The sequence below is a fragment of the Gossypium hirsutum genome, chromosome D03, assembly GCF_007990345.1.
Source record: "Gossypium hirsutum isolate 1008001.06 chromosome D03, Gossypium_hirsutum_v2.1, whole genome shotgun sequence".
Lineage (NCBI taxonomy): Eukaryota > Viridiplantae > Streptophyta > Magnoliopsida > Malvales > Malvaceae > Gossypium > Gossypium hirsutum.
In genome coordinates, this window is record NC_053439.1 from 31527574 (window position 1) to 31537617 (window position 10044).

General features: G+C 33.4%; 3 long non-coding RNA genes across 3 annotated transcripts; 1 reads left to right on the forward strand and 2 right to left on the reverse strand.

The window, feature by feature from the left end:
• Positions 1–309: 309 nt before the first annotated feature.
• Positions 310–1857, reverse strand: LOC107950802 (uncharacterized). The gene is made up of 5 exons (XR_001698212.2): positions 1653–1857; positions 1400–1485; positions 1060–1297; positions 600–960; positions 310–424 (listed from the first exon to the last, which is right to left on the reverse strand). It is a non-coding gene; the product is annotated as an uncharacterized lncRNA (long non-coding RNA).
• A 341-nt stretch (positions 1858–2198) lies between these two features.
• On the forward strand, positions 2199–2909 carry LOC121215452 (uncharacterized). The gene is made up of 2 exons (XR_005911274.1): positions 2199–2559; positions 2661–2909. It is a non-coding gene; the product is annotated as an uncharacterized lncRNA (long non-coding RNA).
• A 941-nt stretch (positions 2910–3850) lies between these two features.
• On the reverse strand, positions 3851–6700 carry LOC121215453 (uncharacterized). The gene is made up of 3 exons (XR_005911275.1): positions 6185–6700; positions 4275–4429; positions 3851–4188 (listed from the first exon to the last, which is right to left on the reverse strand). It is a non-coding gene; the product is annotated as an uncharacterized lncRNA (long non-coding RNA).
• Between the last annotated feature and the right edge of the window lie 3344 nt (positions 6701–10044).

The window sequence follows — 10044 nt, forward strand, 5'->3', positions numbered from 1 at the left end:
CAATCCTAACCTATGCTATGTCATGCTTTTTTTACCAAATTCTTTATGCCGAGAAATGGAGTAGATTATTTGCAAGTTTTAGTGGTAAAAATAGGAGCGAAGCGGGGAATGCATTGGTGCAATTAGAGGAAATTATGCGCATTAAAGGAGGATGGTGGGATGGGTTTTTGAAGTTTGACCAAGTTTAATGTGGCCCTTCTCGCAAAATAGGGCTGGTGATTATTGGAGTATCCTGATTCTTTATTAGTGAAGACATTAAAGGCTAAATTTTATCCTAATACAGATTTTATGCAAGCAGAGTTAGGAAACTACCCTTTGTATACCTGGAGAAGCATTTGGGCAGCGAGGAAAGTCTTGCAAGATGGTATGGCTTAGAGAGTTGGGAATGGTGAAAACATCTCAATTTGGCAGGATGCCTGGGTTCCTAGATTGGAAAACCAAAGAGTTCAAGAGTCAGTTAGTGATTATAGTGTAACAAAAGTGGCAGACTTGATTGATTTAAATTTAAGACAGTGGAAGGAGGAAGTAATTACTAGACTCTTTAGAAACAAAGAGGCAGTTGATTTAAATTTAAGACAGTGGAATGAGGAAGTAATTACCAGACTCTTTAGTAATAAAGAGGCAGAGGTGATCCTGGATATTCCTCTTGCAAAAGACTCACAGGAGGATAGAAGGGTTTGGAGTGGAGAACTTACGGGGGAATACACAATAAAGAGCGGTTATAGACTTATTGATGAGAAATACAAACCCAAAAATGGCTAACAATAACTACACAGATAGAGATTATTACAACAACCTTTGGCATACAAATCTGTCAATCAAAATTAAAGCTACAAAGTGGAAAATATACAACAATTATATTTCTACATTTGGAAACCTATACAACAGAAGAATCAGTAACTCGGCTCTGTGTCCAAGATGTAGGGAGGGAACAGAGACTTTGGAGCATACATTTAGGGACTGTCATGCAATAAAAGAGGTACGGTCAGAACTCAAGTTTAGGATGTAGGGAACAACATTAAACGAGACTTTACAGGAATGGATAAGGGGTAAACTTACTAGAAGTAGTGGCTAGCAGAAACAACTTTTATTTGCCACCATATGAGCGGTTTGGATGGGACGAAATAGAGTGTTGCATGAAAAAAATACAACAATCAGCCACAGAGACAATATGCTTTATAAGGAAATATATAGAGGAATGGTCAGTAGTAAAGAACAACATACCAGGGAGGATTAATAACAATGAATGCTGGAAACCATCGGACGAGAGTATAACCAAAATAAACTTTGATGGGGCCTACAACAAACAAAGAAAGTAGTCAGGAACATGTATAATCTGTAGGAACTCAAAATGAGAAAACTTGGGTGTCAAAATGATAGTTAATGAGAGAGTACTTACACTTTTCACGGTAAAGGCAATAGCCTGTCTACAGGTAGTTCAGACGGGGTTAGAAATGTGACTCCAATGGGTAGTCATAGAAAGAACTGCACTCAATGTTATTCAGCGAGTAAAGGCATTAAAAGAGGATCGATCAGTACTATGTTCGTACATAAAGGATATACAAATATTAAGCAGAGGATTTGAAGAGTGTTGATTTTAGAAAATATCTAGATCTTGTAACAGGGTTGCTCAGAGTTTAAAGAATACTAACTTGAGACACTAGCTACTGAGGAAAGCCATGTTAGCACTAGAGGAAGATGTGAGGAGTCTGGTAACATCAGAAGGAGATGAGAGGAATGATGGACATATGGAACAGTTGAGAAAATGAAGCACTACGAAGCAATTGAAGGAAATTTTCACAAATAAGGGCAGAAATAGAAGTAGAAATGAGGGGAACAGGGCATATAAAAAGACAAAAGAGGGTTCTGGAAAAAATTTTAATGGAGACGGTGTAGGCTATCTTAGATAACAATGCTGGGCATTTGAGGTATCGAGATAGGGCCTGGTGGGCTTAGGAAAGCATAGGTTTGGGCTAGGTTTAGGTATATAATTTAGTAGGAATTGTGAGTCCAATTTGTAGGTTTAGGTTATTTTTTCTCTTTTGCTTTTGTAATGAGCTTCGAGCCAATGCCTTTTTTTAATACAAAGTCCCAAATTTTATTAAAAAGAAAGAGTCTTTTTTTTTTAAGATTTCAGTTGATTTATTTAAAATAGTACCCTCGACAGGACCCTTAAGCTGTCCAATACTCTCCAAAAATTTAAAAATTAGAACAGAAAATTAGATCCAGCCCAAACACTAGAATGCTTCAACAAGCAAAGAAATTAAGAGTTTCTAGATAATCTCAAAACCTAATCCACCTGTAAACAACACAATCAGGGGAAAAACCTTTCATTTCCTAATTGAGCTCCAAACAGAGCATTTTAGATGACTCTACTTCCCTTCCATCTACGATTGTAAGTTTTCAATCCAGAGCCTTTACCCATTGTCGATCAACTTCTACCATTGTCTTTGCAAATTTTGACCATCATACATCAGGATAATCTCTATTCTCTGTTTAAACCCTTCAGTTGTTAACCGGTGCGCTGCTCCATTGGCTGATCTCTATGCATGCATGAAGGTACAAAATTGGAAATCCTTGCTTAAAATTTTCACATCGTCGATATAAGCAAAAATCTCAGATCTATCTCTCTCCTTTTTCCTTACTTTTTTTTATCACAGTTCAGGAATCTCTTTCAACTTCTAGCCTTTTGATATTCAGATCTAAACACATTTTCATTGCCATGGTACAAGCCAATTCAGCCGCAAAACGTTGAAGGTATATTCTCATGAAACTTACGACACATTTGGTTCACTGGAATGAAATAGAGTTATAATGGAATAGATCTGTAATGAAATAAAACTATAATGGAATAGAGCTGTAATCAGTAATTCAATTTTTTGGTTGAATGTAATGAAATAGAACTGTAATAGTATTCTTGTGTTTGGTTGAATGGAATAGATTTGTAATAGCATAAAGAAAAAACTAAAATGACCATAGTATCCTTAACATAATTTTTTTAGGTAGATGATTGTTGTTATTAAATTTTAATAACATTATTATTAAATATAAGTTAATAAAAATAAAAATAAATAATTTAATCATATTTTAATATAATTATTATTAAATATAATTTAATAAAAATAATATATAATTTAATAACATTCTTAATATAATTATTTTTATATTAAATTATATTAAAATATTTAAAATAATTTATTTACTACCTTTTAAAACAATATACTATTATTTGAATTGGAAAAAAAATACTTTTTTGTTAAAATAATACACTACATTTTATTTTTCTTTTTTCAACTAAAAGAGACAAAAATGTTTGTTTGCCTACATTATAGAATTGAAAAAGGTAATGTTAATGAGACATCTTTGCATTAATGATTGCTTTAAAGGAAGGGATTAAAAAAATTATACCAAATGATATAACCCCTAAAGGCCCAAGATTTGGCTTCTCTTCATTTCTTCTAACAAATGAAGAATTTCCCAAAATAATAGATCACAAACAAATAAACAAAAGGTCCATTAGAAAATGAAAACCCTATTCTATTCTCAGTCTCTTGGCTCTCACTTCCTAAAGATCAAACTCCATCTTTATCTCTGTTTCTTCAATCCATTCATTACTCCAACCCCAAAAACTAAAATGCACATGCCACTATGAAAACTGTTAAATAATAAAAAAAAATAACAATTGCTCATTAGAAGCTTCAGTGATGAATTTAAACCTTGGAAACAATTTTGGATGCCAATTGTCAAGTATTAGATGCTTGTGATCCACTTCAAAAGTTCTAAGAGAAAAAGGGATTCACATAAATTTTAACAGAGGACAATCAATTCAACATTGAAAAGATGCATAAAAGATTAAAAATTACAACCATTAGCAATTTGCAGCTAGTTATATAAATATGTTGGACAGGGATGTAAGATAATATGTATTGGATACAATAAGGAAAATAAATAAGAGGAGCAAGCTAAATACAATCCATACCTAATTAATCTCCAGTTCTTTATTTGTCCTACATGGAGATTTAAGGAAAAATACACACTTTTTCTTACACAATAAAATGCACTCCAAAAGGAAAATATAAGATATGTCATCTTAACTCTCTTTTAACTGTTTTCGCAATTAATTGTTTCGAAGCCTTCTATGGGTCTTTAATTTTTTGCAATATCAACGGCCTCTTGATTACTCATCACCTGGATTAAGCATATGGAAAAGGAAAAATAAATCCTATAAAACTATTTCCAACTCAATAAGGAGACATCAAAGTAAAGTGTTTTACCTTCCAAAGACCATCACTTGCAAGAATTAAAATATTTGTTTTGTTATCTATGTTAGTCCATTGAATGTAGGGATCTGATTGTAGATGCGATTTAAGGCTCTTGTCACCGAAATCACACGAAATTGCTAGTTGTCCATTAACTCTAGGAATATCTCCTGATATCATGCACAAACAACAAATTTAACAATCTTATCATCTTAGCAAATTAGAAATATAGGGTCTACTTTATGCAAGGAATATGATGCATATAAATCAACCAAATTAGAACCAAGACCTTAATACCACTCAATAGTAGAAACTTGAAGTTTTCAGGCATCGATTTCTTTCTTAGTATCTCATCATGTAGGGCCAACAAACAAGAATCAAAATGATAAAACATATACAACATAATGGCGACTGGCAGTTTCCTTTTTGGTTAGTAAGACCAAGATTCTAAATGCAATGGAACAGGACATTTCAAAATTATAGTGGCCTTAACGTGCCTAATGCATTTTTACTTCATAACCAACACAAAGACGTGCCTTAAGAGACCATTAAGTTGTTATACAACAAAGAGCAAAAACATAAAACAAAGTACGGAACTTCACCAGTGATTGATATGTGAAAAAAGGAAAAACAAAACATTTTATGGTTTACTACAAGGTTAGAAAAGCTGACAAAGATGATCTCTCCTTATGATTGCAAAGAGGCTAAGAGCTAAATATAATAATTAAGTATTAGAAGTTGCAAGACCACTTGAAAACACTCAGCAGATATAACAAAAAACATTCATTTTTGTTTGAAAAGAACAAAACATCTCTAAAGTTGTTATTCTAAAGATTACAATGAAAATTTCAAAACCATGAACCACTATAACATGTAAACATAAACAAACAGGAAACAAAAAAGTAAAATAAAAGAGCTTCTGCTAAGATAAGGGAAATCAAAATTAAGATAAAGTGACCATAACCATATGACATGTAGGTTTGTTCTTGTTTAAAATTAAAAGTTGCCAGAATATAAAGGTCTTTTCCCTTTTAAGTGTATAAGAAAAAGCATAATTCAATCAGGAAGATCAAAGATATGCAACTTTACACCATTGTTATTAAATTGATTCATCAACAAAATGAAACTAAATTAAAATTGTTACCCTCTAAAACTAGATACTTCTTTGTTTTCATGAATATGCAAATTGATGTTTGTGAATGCAAATGCAAAAGGTAGCAGATTTATTTTACAACCTTACCACAACCAGAAACTATTAACCATGATATTAAACTGATATACAAGAAATAAAAAAAAACCAACACATCATAAACAAATAAACAACAAAGAAAACCACACAAAAGTTTCACAAATACAACAAAAGCTTATTTTATTTTATTTTCATGGACAATGTTCACCAATTTTCAAATATATGCTTGCAAAGTGTTTGTGAATTTGACAATATAAACAAAATATCTACTCTCTTTGAAATTATTGAATTATGGGATACTTTAACAAAAAAAAAACATATTGTGCTGAATAATGTGCCATCTTTGGCTGAAAAGAAAAGAGAAAAAAGCTTTATGAATGCAAAATTTGCCACACGAAAATGGAAATATGATTTTTAGTAAAAGAAGTATATGCTTTAAACTTCTTGATGTTGGTATGTGAAAAAACAGGATTTATAAATTACACCTCACCAAGTTTACATGAAATCACCATAAAAAAACCCATTGTCATAGTAGAAATCCTTATTTATTGAATAATTACCATCAGAAAGCAAAGTTATTAAACCCAGAAAAACTTTCATAAACAAATAATAATAAAAACCCAAAAGCACAATTATACAATTATTTCATTGAAATCAACTTTAAAAGTAGTACATCCATATACACAATAAAAAAACAATAATGAAATTAGAAATTTGGGTCGGAATTAAAACTTACCAGATCTTGGATCCTGCAAGACCACTCGAAAAATGCTTCACTTCTTTTTTTTAATGGATTAAGCAATCAGGAATTTTGTAAATATATTGAAGAGAAAAAGAGTTTTGGTGTGCGAAACAGAAAGGGTTGGGAGGAAATAAAATTAAAAGAAAAGGTTTAAATTAAGTGAAGAAGAGATGATGTTGGAAATTTGTTGATTTACAATGGAGGGAAGAAGTATGGAAAAAAAAGAAAAGAAATTCAAACATTGGAAAGAAGGGAGGATGGTGAGGGTAAAATTGAAAGGTTGGCTAATTTGTTACTCTACCTATTCCATAAATCACCATTTTGTGGGGAGAGTACAGAATGGTATTCTGCATTTTCACGCTGAATAAAGTTGTATGGAATAGGTAGCTTATTACAACCAACCAAACAATGGTTTGGTGATGGGCCCATTGAATTGGGCTGTAATGCATTGTTATTCTTTCCAACCAAACATAATGTTAGTTTTTGAAGCTATTACCTTTCCTCTTGAATCATTTATCAGAATACCAGAGCATGACCTTTTCTCATTTTTCCTATTACCAGTTTCGAAATTGACTTTGACACATGCATTCTCTGGCCTTTTCCATCGCTCCATTGCACCCCATTTCTCCAATAAGATTCTCATAAGATCATCCAGCTCTTTAATGTAGTTCTTGATGAAATTCACAGTATATAGAACAACTTGTCTTTCCTTTTCATGCACCAATTTATCTTGACTCATCCAAATTTCCCACAAAGTGCAAACAAATAATTTGCATTGACTTTGTCAACAATGTTAAAAAATGTAGGCTATCCAGTCTCTGTGACTCGTATTTTCCAAATTTTGGGGCCACCCAAACCTCAACTTTTCTCAAATCTCCTTTGTAATTCTACAATCGTGCATCACATGTACTACTGTTCTGCTACCTCATCATATCTAGGACAACGTGTTGTGACGATCAGTCTCTGTAGTGTAGGTTGTTTAAAGTAGGAATAAAGTTGCAGATTATACGCCACATTGTAATCTTTATTTTTTGTGGTAGATTTAACAGCCATAATTTTTTGTAAAGATCACCTTCTGTATTTTGTTCTTGTCTAGCATTTGGGTTTGTAAGTCCTTGTAAAAGGAGCTTGTATTCACTGCGTACAGAGTATTCACTAGATGTTTCTCCTCTCCATGTTATGTGGTCTTCACTTGGGTAACGTGAAAAAGGAATATTGAGAATCTTTTCAGCGTCCCTTTCACTAAAGGTACTTTGAATAAGGTCATTTTTCCACCTTCTAGTGTTAGGTTCTATCAAATCTACAACTAGTCTCATATCTTGATCACTAACCCCATCTTGAATTCTATAGTTAATTCCTCCTGGAACCCAAGTATCATTCAAAATCGAAATGGAGGTCCCTATACCCAATCACCAGCACAAACTGGCTTGAAGGAGCCCTTTTGCAGCTTACACACTTTGCCAGGTATAGGAAGGTAAATTACCTAAACCTACATTAATAATTTTTTAACGGTTAATACTTTGATTTTGACATTCTTACTAACAAGAAATTCGTATAGTAAATTAAACGCCATCCTTGTTTTGCTAATAACGCCAAATTGAACTTTGTTAAGCTTCTAAAATCAAGACCACCATTCTCTTTCAAACTGCACAACCTTCCCCTATCACACCAATGTAATCCAAGTTTTCCATGACTTTTCTACTACCAAAAATTTCCCATAAGGTTTTCCATTCCCACACAGAGATTTTGGGAGAAGAAAATAAGACATAGAATACGTCAGATTTGATTGCAAAATGAATTTTATAAAGACTTCTTTTTCTCCATGTGATAGAAATCTTGTACTCCAATTGTCAATTTTCTGCTTGATACGATCCATAAAAGTTTGAAATGCCTTTCGTTTTGCTCGTCCCACCATATTTGGGAGCCCCAAATATTTTTCATGATTGTCAGAACTTCTAAATCCCAAAATATCTTCCACTAAATGCCTTTCTTGATCACTAACATCTACGCTATAAAAACTTGTTAACTTCTTGAAGTTAACACATTTCCCTGTACACCCTTCATACTCCCTCAGTATATTTTTGAACACATTTTCCCCATTCTCACTTGCCTTTCCAAAACAAAATGCAGTCATTTGCAAACATAAGATATGTAATCTGAGGGCTTCTACGACAAACTTTAGCCCTTTTAATAGACCTTCTTCTCAAGCTAATCTCATAAGTGTAACACCCCTAACTCGTATTCGTCGCTAGAATAGGGTTACAGAACATTACCGGAGTTTACATTTCAAAACTATCAAAAAATATAACTCATTTACTTCGCAACATCAATCATAGCAAATTTCATCAATAACATACATATTGTCTCTTATACGAGCCCTCGAGGCTCTAAAAACACATTAGAAACAAATCAAGACTAAATCGAAAACATATAGAATTTTCAGGGAAAAGATGAAAATTTTCAACCTACAGGGCTCATATGGCTGAGACACACGCCTGTGTCTCAGGCTGTGTAGACATTCGGAGTAAGGACACACGGCCATTTCCTAGCCCATTTCTGTGCCCGTGTAACTCTCTGACTTGGGTCACACGGCCCAGCGGCACGCCCGTGTACCCTTCGAAATGACCTCACACACCCGTGCGCCAGGTCATGTGCTAGGCCGTGTAACTGCCTGACTTGGAATCCCTTAGTAAGCTATAGGGGACACACGACTTTATCGCTTGGTCGTGTGTCACACACAGCTAAGACACACGTTCGTGTCTCTACCCGTGTGGACGAAAAATAGGCTATTTCCAAGCCATTTTTCTCACCCAATCATGCATACACCTACAACCAATTTTCCACATGTAATTAAGCATTCAAATTGCAACAAATAATGCATCAACAAGCTAAATCAATAAGGTATATATTCACACAACCAATATGCCCAATAGGCACCTCCAATCACAACAATCATACATATGTTCACATTTGCATAGTTTAGCCAAAACTCAACCAACTTATAATTAAGTTCATGCCAAAACTTACCACTAGGTTCACATATCAAAATCACACTCATATGTACCAAATTTACCATTTAACATTTAGCATAAAAGCCATAAATACCAACTACATTTTTAATACCAAAATGACCATGTTCAACTTCCATCATCTAAGCATCATAAGGACTATAAAGTCATCCATCAAAAGGCTACATACATAAATGCACATATCAACCATTTCAATCATTCATAATACCAAAATTTACAAGCCAAAACATAATGGCTAAAACATCAATCAAAACACCTATACATGTGCATATTTAACCAATTATCAATTAACTTGTTTCCATGCCAAAACAGAACATAATTGATACATAACCACCATACCATATTAGATTCATGCCATATCTAGTTTAAAACCTTTCCAAAGCATACCATATCTTCACCATGTTGAGGCCAGTTCATCATATATCACTTTGGCCATTCAAACATGCTTTAACACATTATCAAATTAACACATATCAACAAGGCACCAAATGTACCAAGGCTACATCACCCAAAATGACATATACATGCCAAACTCATCAACTAACATTCAACTAATCATCAACCACAAGTCCACCTATACATGCCATTATAACCTTAACCAAGACATCAAAATCCACCGATATAATCGTTGGATAGTGTGATAGATCTTCAACGAGCTTCCAACCCAATCAAGCTTCCAACCTAATCGAGCTTCTGATAATTTGAAAAGTAAAGGAAAAACAACTACGTAAGCAATGTATGCTTAATAAGCTCGTATAAACTTTAAGTATAAAAATTCCATTTCGATATTAAACTTATTAGAATAGACATAAACCTATACCAATG